General features: G+C 58.5%; 1 long non-coding RNA gene across 1 annotated transcript; it reads right to left on the bottom strand.

The window, feature by feature from the left end:
• Nucleotides 1–4515: 4515 nt before the first annotated feature.
• On the bottom strand, nucleotides 4516–5676 carry LOC306647742. Its single transcript, XR_013760148.1, has 3 exons — nucleotides 5592–5676; nucleotides 5220–5340; nucleotides 4516–5059 (listed from the first exon to the last, which is right to left on the bottom strand). It is a non-coding gene; the product is annotated as an uncharacterized lncRNA (long non-coding RNA).
• Between the last annotated feature and the right edge of the window lie 4232 nt (nucleotides 5677–9908).

The following is a 9908-nucleotide window of genomic DNA, read 5'->3' as shown; positions in this document are numbered from 1 at the left end:
TTTCTCTGAAGTGGGTCTGGAAGGCCCAGCGAAAGCCTGTGAGTGCTCAGAGGGCACCGGCACATCCCGAGTGCCACCCGCACTGGAGAAACGCTCGCCTGCGTGCTCACTCCAGGCTGTAAAGCCCCGCGGCCCCTCCGCCCTCACCCCAGTAGAGCCTGCCCCCTGCTTCCCTCCAGCAAAGAAGCGAGGCGCTTCCTCAGCGCTCAGGAAGAGTGTGGAGGAGTCGCCCATGGGCTGCAGGTAGGTTTGTTTGGACTGGCGCAAAGAAACCAGGCCTGGCGCAGGTCTGATGGCAGAGCCCAGCCGGCCCGGGGACTGCGCCTGCGGTCTGCTTCGGCGCAGAGCTGGAGGGAGCGCTCTGGAAGGGGTTGCTGCATCAGCCTTGGGAACTGCCCGCCCGGCCGCTCTGCACTGGGCGGCATCCCCACGCAGCCTGCGACGGGTCTAGAGACCCTGCTTCCTGGCACCCCCAGCCGGGGCGCCGTCCCAGCACCGCCCTGGGTGGTCCCTGGGAACCCTGAGGGACCCCTCGGCTGGGTACATGCGAATGTGTCTGAATTCACACAAAGGGCTCTCGTGCCCCCTGGAACCCCAGCCCCTCGGAAGGCGAGGGGAGGCCGGGGCCGAGCTTTCCTCTAGGACCGCGTGTTTCACAAGCTAGATCAAAGCTCCCGCCCGCAGGAAGCCCAGCGCGGCCTCCAACAGAAAATGCAGAAGAGCAGGTGGCGGACGCCGTGGAAGCAGACTCCTCGAGGCTGTGGGCCTCGGGCTGGGGACGGCCTCCGCGCCGGAACCTTAGCACGTCCCAGCAGGGCTCGGAGCCAGCACTCTCACGAAACTGAAGCGCGCCGCAGACTTCGCCCCAGAAGTCGCTCTTCTGGGAATTCATCTGAGCTCTTGACCAGAAGCAGTGGGGCGGAGTCCTGAGCTGGCCTGGATTCTCCCACGGGTGCCGGGGCAGCACTGCTTACGGAGCAAAAGCCCGAGAGGACCGAGCGTTTCCAAGGCTCCGCTCTGAGCCGTCTCGGGCGCGCCGCTCCTTTACCCTCCGTTCTCCTTCCCCGGATGTCCGGGGCTTTGCTTCCAGCTCCTCCTCTGTAGACGGCTGGGTCCGCTTCACCCGCAGGCACAGGGGCCTCTGGGACAGCGCTGGGCCTCTGACTGGCCAATGCGGTGACCGAACCCCAGCTTCCTTCTCTGAAGACGGTGCTGCGCGTGCTGCAGAAGCAGGCTCAGGCGGCACGTTGCCTGAGGCCACCGTGCTCTACAGCCCTTGATCAAGGCCCAGGGTCTGTATTGAGGGCCACGCTGTGACTGAGACCCGTGATCCTTCTGGACTGGAGGGTTACTTTGCCTTTCTTGTTCACCCTGTAACTATTTTCAAAACAAGTCGAAGCTACTCTGAGCCCGTTTCCTGTGGTAGACGTCATTAGAGTTAACTACTCAATATTCATCTTCTTTTATTTCTTATTAGCAGAGCAAAACGTCACCTGGCATTGATAAAACCTACATTTCCCATCCTCCCTTTCCGCCAGGTGTGTCATGTCACCAACATGGTGACTGAGTGGCAGAGTTGCCAGCAGATTCGGATGGACTCGGCTCACTTGGCCTTGGGTTCCCCCTCCTTCTGGTTGGAGCAGGAACGCAGTGGTGGGGACAGGACAGTCGTCTTGACACTATGAGGCAACGATAGGGGAAAGTCCGAGAAAATGGAAAAGATCCAATTTGGCCATCTTTTATTGAACCACTGCTTCTACTACAGTCTTGGGACTTCTGAACTCTAAGAAAAATAGTGCCCCAGGTGTTCCAGCCTCCACTCGGGACCTTCTGTTAGAAGCATCCAGACGCAATTCTCGGATGACGCACTCCTTTGGGGAAGTGCCGTTGGAACTCTCCAGAACATGCCCCTTTGGGGCTTTTCTTGTCCCCACAGAGACCCCCTTTCAGAGAAGCTGCTCTTCTTCTAACCAGGCAAAGAACGGCACAGCTTTCTGGGGACGACAGAGGGGACGTGGGGTCCCAGGCTGTGGGAGAGACCCCACAGCCCCTCTGTCCTCAGCGTGCTCTGAAGGTCGGCCCTCGGCTCACCACTGTGGAGGGGCCCTTCCCTGCCCACAGCATCCACCTCGGCAGGATCAAGGCTGGCGTCAACCTGGCCTTCTCTCCGTGCAAGGGAGAAAGAATTCTTAGGAAGACGAGTCTGCCTCTTTCTGGAAATCTGTGCCAGATCTGAGAGCAAGCACCATACAGGCCGGGGCCTGCGGCTGGACCCTGCTCCCTCGAGAGCCCCGTGAGGTTCTGGATGAGCATGAACCCCTCACAGAGCTGCAGCAGGGCGGAGACTGGCCTAGGGGGCAGAGCGAGCAGCCACGTGTGTGACCCCAAGACCCAGGGTCGACGGGTTTCTCTCAGGAGATGTCGCAGAGGCTCCGGCCTCCCTGCGGTCTCCCGCTTCCGAGGAGCAGGGTCTGCAGCCCGGGTCCGACTCCCATGTGAAGGAGTGGGCCGAGTCCTGGAAACGTTCATTTTCCACCATTATACAAACAGAATTGGCTAAATATACTTTCAACAGCAGGCTCTCCACGGGCACAGCCCGCCCCGGCGGCCCTTCCTCTCTTCTACCCCTTTCCAGCACGGCCTCTGACACACTCAGCAGAACACAAGCCAACTGGCCCCTGGTCACCACCCCCACGGGGCACTTGGCTTTTTCCACTCACACTATCAGAGGAGCATTTATAGAGTGCCAGATGTTTGCCTCTGGTGGAGGGTGTCCAGAAAGCCCTCAAGGAAGAAACAAGGGCAGGGATGAGGGTGAAACTACAGCAGTCTCAGGGAGGATCTTTCCAGCAAGTTCCAGAACTATCTGCAGGGAATGCGGGTATAGCTTCATAAATCAGTGAGTCCCGTTAATGAGACTGGCAGCCCTGTGCCTATTTTTAAAAGTTTATGACCCTGGATTTTCGAGTGAAGCCAGCGAGGCCCTGCGCAGAGCTGTGCAGAGCAAACCAGTTTTAAGTTTCCATCTCACTCCTGAGGGGCATCCATCATGATAAGGAGGCGAGGGAGGGAAGGAGCCAGCCTCCCGCAGCCTCCTGGCCTGGTGAAGCTGCTTAGTGGCAGCTGATCCTGTAACCAAAAAAGGGCCCGTGGCCCAAGCTCCTCCCAGGCCCTGCCAGGCTCCGAGCGGTGCAGACTGAAGACTGCTGGGCGTGAGGCCCAGCCAGCGTCCGCCAACAGACAGGACTCTTCTGGGCCCCAAGAGCAGGAAGAAGCCCACGGTACCAGGACAGCCCGGGACCTCCTTGCTGGGCACTGGCTTCCTGCAGCTCCGGTCAGGTTACCACAAACCCAGCAACTCAGAGTAACAGAGGCCTGGTCTCTCCCTGTCCTGGAGGCCAGCAGTCTGAAGTCCAGATAGCCAGAGGCTCCAGGGCAGCTCCTTCCCGCCTGCCCCAGCTCCGGGACTCCAGGTACCCATGCTCCGCTCCACCCTCGCCTAGCCGTCTCCGGCTCTTCTTGGTGAGGCTCTTTGTTGGATTTAGGGGCCGCCAGATAATCCAGGTGATCCCATCTTGAGAACCTTGATTTAATTACCTCTACAATGAATTTTGTTCTAAATAAGGGCAAACCCGCAGGCTCTGGTTAGGATGGGGCCTACCTGTTGGGGCTGCTATCCAGTCATCTTCACCTGGGCAGGTAGCCCCACCTTCCAGGAAGGGCCCCAGCTCATCATTCCAGGGAAAGACCCACAGGTCCTGTGCTGGCCAAAGAGCAGTTAAGGGCAGGGATGGTGAAATCAGCCTCCATTGAAGATTCACCCCAGTCAGGCCTCAGTTTCCTCATCTGTAAAGTGGCAACAGCAGGAGTTCCCACCCCCGGGCTGTTGTGGACCCTGGAAGAGTGACCGTTCATAAGGGACCACACCGCTTTGCAAGCTCACCCTCGCTTGACTTCCTCCAGTCCCCAAGGTCAGGTCCTAGGATCTTGACCTTCAGCATCGAGCCATCCAGGGCAGCCACGCTCCTTGCAGATCAAAGGAGTCTGTCCTGAAGCCTGCTCCTCAGAGGACTTAACTCCACACAGCCCCCTGGTCACACATAGCGAACCCCATAGCTGGGGGACGTGGGTCCATCTCCTCGCAGCTGCTGCTCTGAGGCTGAGCAGCTCAGGTCTGCAGCAGGAGCAGTGGCCTGCAGGGGCCTTGCTGGGCCTCACTCTGCCCTCAAGCAACCTGTCTCCTGAACCCCCTCCCCTCTTGCCTCCGATGGCCCAGCCTGGGTTAGAGGGAACCTGAACCCACAAACCGTCAGAGCAGAACAGGGAGGGGCTAGAAGGGGAGGGAAGGATCGTGCATCTTAAAACAGCCACACGTGCCCATTGTAGACGATCTACAGACCGCACTCCACCAAAGCAGAAGTCACCCGCCACACCACCCGGTGTCTCCCTGTGAGCCGCCGCACATCCCCAGCCTGGGACTGAAGCCAAAGGTGCAGGTGCTGTTAGCGAGGGACTTGGTTTCAAGTGCTTGTTTTCTAGCCCGCAGGTAAAAGTCCTGACTTAAATGACGACCCGCGCACTGCGTGGTAGCCCATTCGTCCTATGATTTTATTTTGTGAACATTTTGTGTTTTTCAATGGCTTTGTTTGTTGACTCACTGGTTCTGGGGTTGGACCCAGGGTGCTCACCACTGAGCCACATCCCCAGCCTTGCTTCTTTTTAATTTTGAGACAAGGTCCCATAAGTTGCACAGGCTCACCTTGAACTTGTGATCTCGCGTCTCAGCACCCCCACAAGTCACTGGGATTGAGTTTCTGAAGGATCTGCTTCCTCCCCACACCAAGCACTCCTAGGGGGCGAGATGCACCCTTCCCTTCTCCAATTCCTGGTTCCTAGTTATTCATGGAAATGCCATTTCAGAATATATGAACAAGGCCATAACGAATATCTCTTCCTGCATCTGTCCACCACCTGTCCATCTCCAGTCCAACACCTACTCATCACCTGTGCATCAACAATCTGTCATCTGTCCATCACCTGTTCATCATCAGTCTGTCACCTATCACCTGTCCATCAGCTGCCCATCACCAGTCCATCACCTATCTATCACCTGTCTATCATCTGTCCATCACCTGTCCATCACCTATTCACCACCTGTCCATCACTTGTTTGTCACCTTCTGTCCTCTGTCCATCATCTGTCCATCAACTGTCCATCACCTGTCTGTCATCTGTTCATCACCTGTATGTCACCTGTCCATCACCTGTCACCTGTCCATTACCTGTCCGTCATCTGTCCATCACCTATTTCAGCATCTCAGGATTCCCCTCGAACCAGCTCCTACAAATACAACAATCACCTTTTGCACTTCGGGTCATTGGATGCCCTTTGTCAAACTACTCATCAATTTGCAATCCCACTGTGACTGACGGGAGCACCTCCCCAAATCCGTTGAATGCTGCGTGGAGCTCTCAGCCGCTGGGGCGGGTGACTGTGCACCTGGCCGGCTCCGCTTCTTGGACTCGGCTGTGGGCGGGCATTTCCCTCCAGGGCCGATTGCCCGAGTTTCTCTTGTGGTGACAGTAATGTACCTGGCTTCTGTCCCTGGAGGTGACCTTTGTCAGCTGTTTATCAGCTCAGCTGCACACCTGCATGCAATCTGCAGATCCATCAGAGTGGTCTCTTTGCTTCCCGGCTGGCCACTGGCGTGTGCCATTTGTTGATTGTGTTCCAGTTCTGTAGGACCAATAAAAAGACTTTGCAAAGACAGGAATCTTTCTTTTTGAGGTTTCTTTCTCTCCTGATGGACTTAAAGAGGTAGGAAACAATGTTTTTCCTACTGGTAAGGAAAACTCTAGGGAGTGCTAGGTGCTGCACTGGCCTTGTGCAGACGCGGAGAGCCCAGGGAGATGACACTGGCCGCCGTCTACTCCCAGGAACCCTCTGAGCAACTCTTCAGGTCAGAGTCCAGGAAAGGAAGCCTGGGGGAGGACCACGCCCGGCTCCCTGCCGGGTTCCAACGCCAGCTGCCTCAGGACCCTGCCCAGCCTGGGAAGGCCTGGTGCCTCGCCCTGCAGGGTGGCAGGCGCCCAGAGCTGCACTCTCGCTCAGAACCACCTCGAATGGGTGGTTCAGAACTGCAGGGTTGTGTGCTAGCCCCACAGCCAGAGCCCGGAGCCAGGTCTGAGCAGGGCCCTCCTGGAGGCTCTTCCTACCCTGTGCTCTGGCTGCAGGGTGGCCCCTGCGGTCCTCAGCTTGCAGCTCCCTAACCCAGTCCCCCTGAGCCACCCCGGCCCATGTCCTGCAGGCCTCTAGGGGTCCTCCTGTGTGTCTCTGTCTCCCCACTTCATTAAGGACACCAGTCTCTACACCAGGGCCCTCCCTAACCCATCATGACCTCATCCAAACTAATTAGACCCACACAGATCCTATTTCCAAATAAGTGTGTCCAAATAGAGTTGCATTCTGAGGTCTTGGTGAGGCCAGGCATTTGGGGGGGACACTGTCCAACCTGGTACAAGTGGTCTGAGAAACACCTGGCAGTGGAGGGGACAGCCTGGGGGAGATTCCTCCTTCTGGCTGTGTCAGACTCAGCCAGCACCCTCAGACACTGCACCCATGTCCACCAGGCTCCCTGCTCAGACTCCTGGGCGTGGACGCCACACCTAGGCACTGTGCTCCCTTGGCAATCCTGAGGCATGGCTGTGACCCCCCCAAGAGCTGTCACTGAAGCATGGCAGAAGCAGGAGCTACTTTGTCAGTCCCCTTGCAGCTGAAGGTGGCCCTGGGACAAGTTCCCATGAGGGAGGTCTCTTCCAGGTCAGTTGAATGATGGGTCCCCTGGGGAGCAGGGACAGGACACGAGGGGAGGGATCCAGGGTCCCTAGATGACCTTCTGGATGGGCTTTTCCCTGAGCAAGAAACTGGGGGGTCAGTTGTCACAGATTGAACCATCGGCATAGATGTGACATGATCTGGTTGAGAGCCACAGGTCCAACAGGGCATTTAGCCTCCGTGTCTCGTATTCCCAAGCCCTCTTCCTATAACCTCCAGATAACCCCAGATTTGAGAATATGACTAATGCTTTGCATCCTTAACAAAATAGGAGTTAAATGCAAGTTCCACCAACCTGCTCCTTAAGGTCCTTCTAGGACTGAATAACAGGAAGATGCTGATGATCCCAGGTGATCCATCTTGCCTTGGCGGCCAGAATGTCCAGAGTAAAAATTTCTGTTTAATCACAGCACCGAGCTTACTTGGGATTCCTGGAAATCCAGTCTCTGCTTCTACATCACCGCTCTGTGTTCTTGGGAGGATGAGCCTGGAGCCTGCGGTCAGCTCTTGTTCCTCTTCACGGTGGTGGGTGACGAGCCAGAGACTGGCTCACAGCCTGCTGCGCCTTGCCCCAGGCCAGCCCCCACTCCCAGCGCCCTGGAGACCGGTGTCCTCAGAGCCCAGGTGAACAAGGCACGTGGGCACCTTTCCCTCCAAGGGCACCAGCAATGTGACAGAGCCCACAGAGAAGACGCAGATGGCTCTGGGTCCACAGGGAACCCCTGTCTCTGGGGAAGACTGACGCTCGTGACCATCAGGACATTGGGGGGCAGTAATGACCGCAAGCAAGGGCCTGGACGTGAGAGGGAGGGCTAACGGGAGCCGAGGGGCCGTGGGGCTGTGGCGGTGGCCAGGCACCTCACTGGATTTTGAAGGGTGAGCGGAGACGCTGGGGGGGGACAGCCACGTGTTCTGGGAGGAAAGAGCACGTGTACCCGGGGCGCTGAGGCCCCCGCTGCTCTGGAGGGTCTGCCCTCTTGAGCTTCCAGCCCGCTCCCCCTGCCCCGTCGGGGGGTTTGGCCCGGGATCTCCTTTGGGTTGTTGGTTTGGTTTTCATTTTGTTTTTTAGTTAATATGTAAAGTTACTTAAAATACTCCCCGTGTCCTGGCGTCACAATCCGAGCTTTTCCTGAGATGAAATCGTGCGCACATCTCCGAGGTTCCGACCTCCGGGGACTGCTGGAAGTCCGACCTATTTCACTTGGCAGGGCCGGCTTCTTCCCGTGCCAACAATAAGAGAGGGGGAGAGCGCTGGTCTCAGACCTCGCTCTCAGGAACATGCCTGCAGCGTTCCCGTACCACGGGAGTGGCAGGACGTTCCAAGAACCGCGCGGGTCCTGCGGGGACGGGAGTGTCTCGGAATTGTCCCAGGGTGGGGGCCCTGGGGACTTCTTTATGCAGCACCTGACTCCTCCCCCACGTCCCTCAGAACTCACAGCGACGTGCAGCAAAAACGGCCCAGAAAACCCCTTAATGGAGCTGCTTATGCCAGCAGGAAACCGGGGTGGAATGTTCTCTTCGTGTTCGTAGACGCCGCGCGTCCAGCGGGATGGACAAAGGGCTCAGGTCTCTGCTGCTGGTCCCAGAAGCAGGTTTATTAAGCCACGACCTGGGTGGGGTTGGGGGCCAGGTGAACTCGGGCCTGTGAACCTCTTTTGGAAGCCTCAGTGTGAAGGTCAAGCCGCACAGGAGCAGAACACAGAGCTGAGAGAGAAGGGCCCAGTCCTCTCAGCTGGTGTCCATCTCTGCCCTGGCCCGCCTGGCACCCAAGCTCCCCCGGTGAGGCACAGTGTGGCCTGTCTCTTCCCTCTGCCCTGCAGCGGTCCCTGTCCCCAGCCCTTCATCCTGTCCCCAGCCCTTCAACCTGTCCCCAGCCCTTCAACCTGTCCCCAGTCCCAGCAGCCATTCCTACAGCTGGCCCCTCTGCCCGATGGTGCCCTCACTGGAGTGGGACCCCAGGGTCGGGGCTGTGCCTGGCTCTGCCTCTCTTCCCTCCACCCACAATTTGGTGCCAGGGGAGAGAACTGTGGCCCATGCCCGACTCCTGGGCCAGCCCTGAAGCTGGGGAGGGATGTGGTGTCCAGGGCTCTGCCCAGCAGAAGGAGCATCCGCAAGGGAAAGGGGAGCTCTGGCAGGGCGGTGTGGAGCCGCCAGGCGCCCCCACTCTCCTGGCTCCCTCAAAGGAGCCACAGGTCCACTTGGCCATCGGCTCTTACCTACTGAGCTCCTACTGAGCGCTGGTCGCCCTCCCAACCCCGCCCGACGCCCACCTCCCGCCTCTGTGGCTTCTCCTGGGGTGGGTCCAGCAGGGGCTGCCAGACCCTCTGGCTTGGCCGGAGTTCTGGGACAAGCGTGTTATCTGCAAGTCACTCAATCACTGAGGCACAATGACCCTGTGACCCCAGCCCGCTGGTCCCTCCTCTCCCTCACAGAGCCCATGACAGGTCACTAATCCCTCCAGCATGGCCCATCAGGCCTGGGTCCACTGATAGACTGTGCATCATCTTCACCTGACCTCTGGTGACCCTCCTGGGCCATGACCCGGCAGTACTTGGCCTGAGCGGCAGGGACTCATGGGGCAGATGAACCCCCACTTGAGGCCCATAAATCACCCCTGAGGGGTGCTGCTTTTCTCCAGGCTCCTCGCTGGCCTGGGCAGAGGTGACCACAGCTGGGAGCTTGGGGTCTGATGCAGGTCCTGTCCCCTTTGGCTTCAGTGGATCTTCCGCAAGGAGGGCCAGGGTGGGCTGCATAAGCCATGCGCAGCACAGCAAGCACCCAGTGACAGCCTGGTGGGCCTGGCCTGGGCAGGAGCAGGAGGCATCCTGGGGACACTCGGCCTAGCAACCTGCCCTGAATGCCTGCGGGTGCTGGCTGCCTCTGCAGGTCTGGGAAGAGCTCACATGGCAGACACAGCTCAGATGCCACTGCAGCAGGGCAGAGAGCCAGGATGCAGCCAGGGTGCTGGGCTACGTCCTGAGGTCCAGCAGCATGGCCACTCTGGCTGTGTCCCTGTGTTAGTATGATGACTGGCACAGCCTGCCCTTTGTTCCTGGCTCCTGGCTGCAGCATTA

Source organism: Sciurus vulgaris (genome assembly GCF_902686455.1).
Source record: "Sciurus vulgaris genome assembly, chromosome: 17".
NCBI lineage: Eukaryota > Metazoa > Chordata > Mammalia > Rodentia > Sciuridae > Sciurus > Sciurus vulgaris.
The sequence above is the reverse complement of the archived record's forward strand: the minus strand, read 5'-3'. Positions and strand labels throughout refer to the sequence as shown.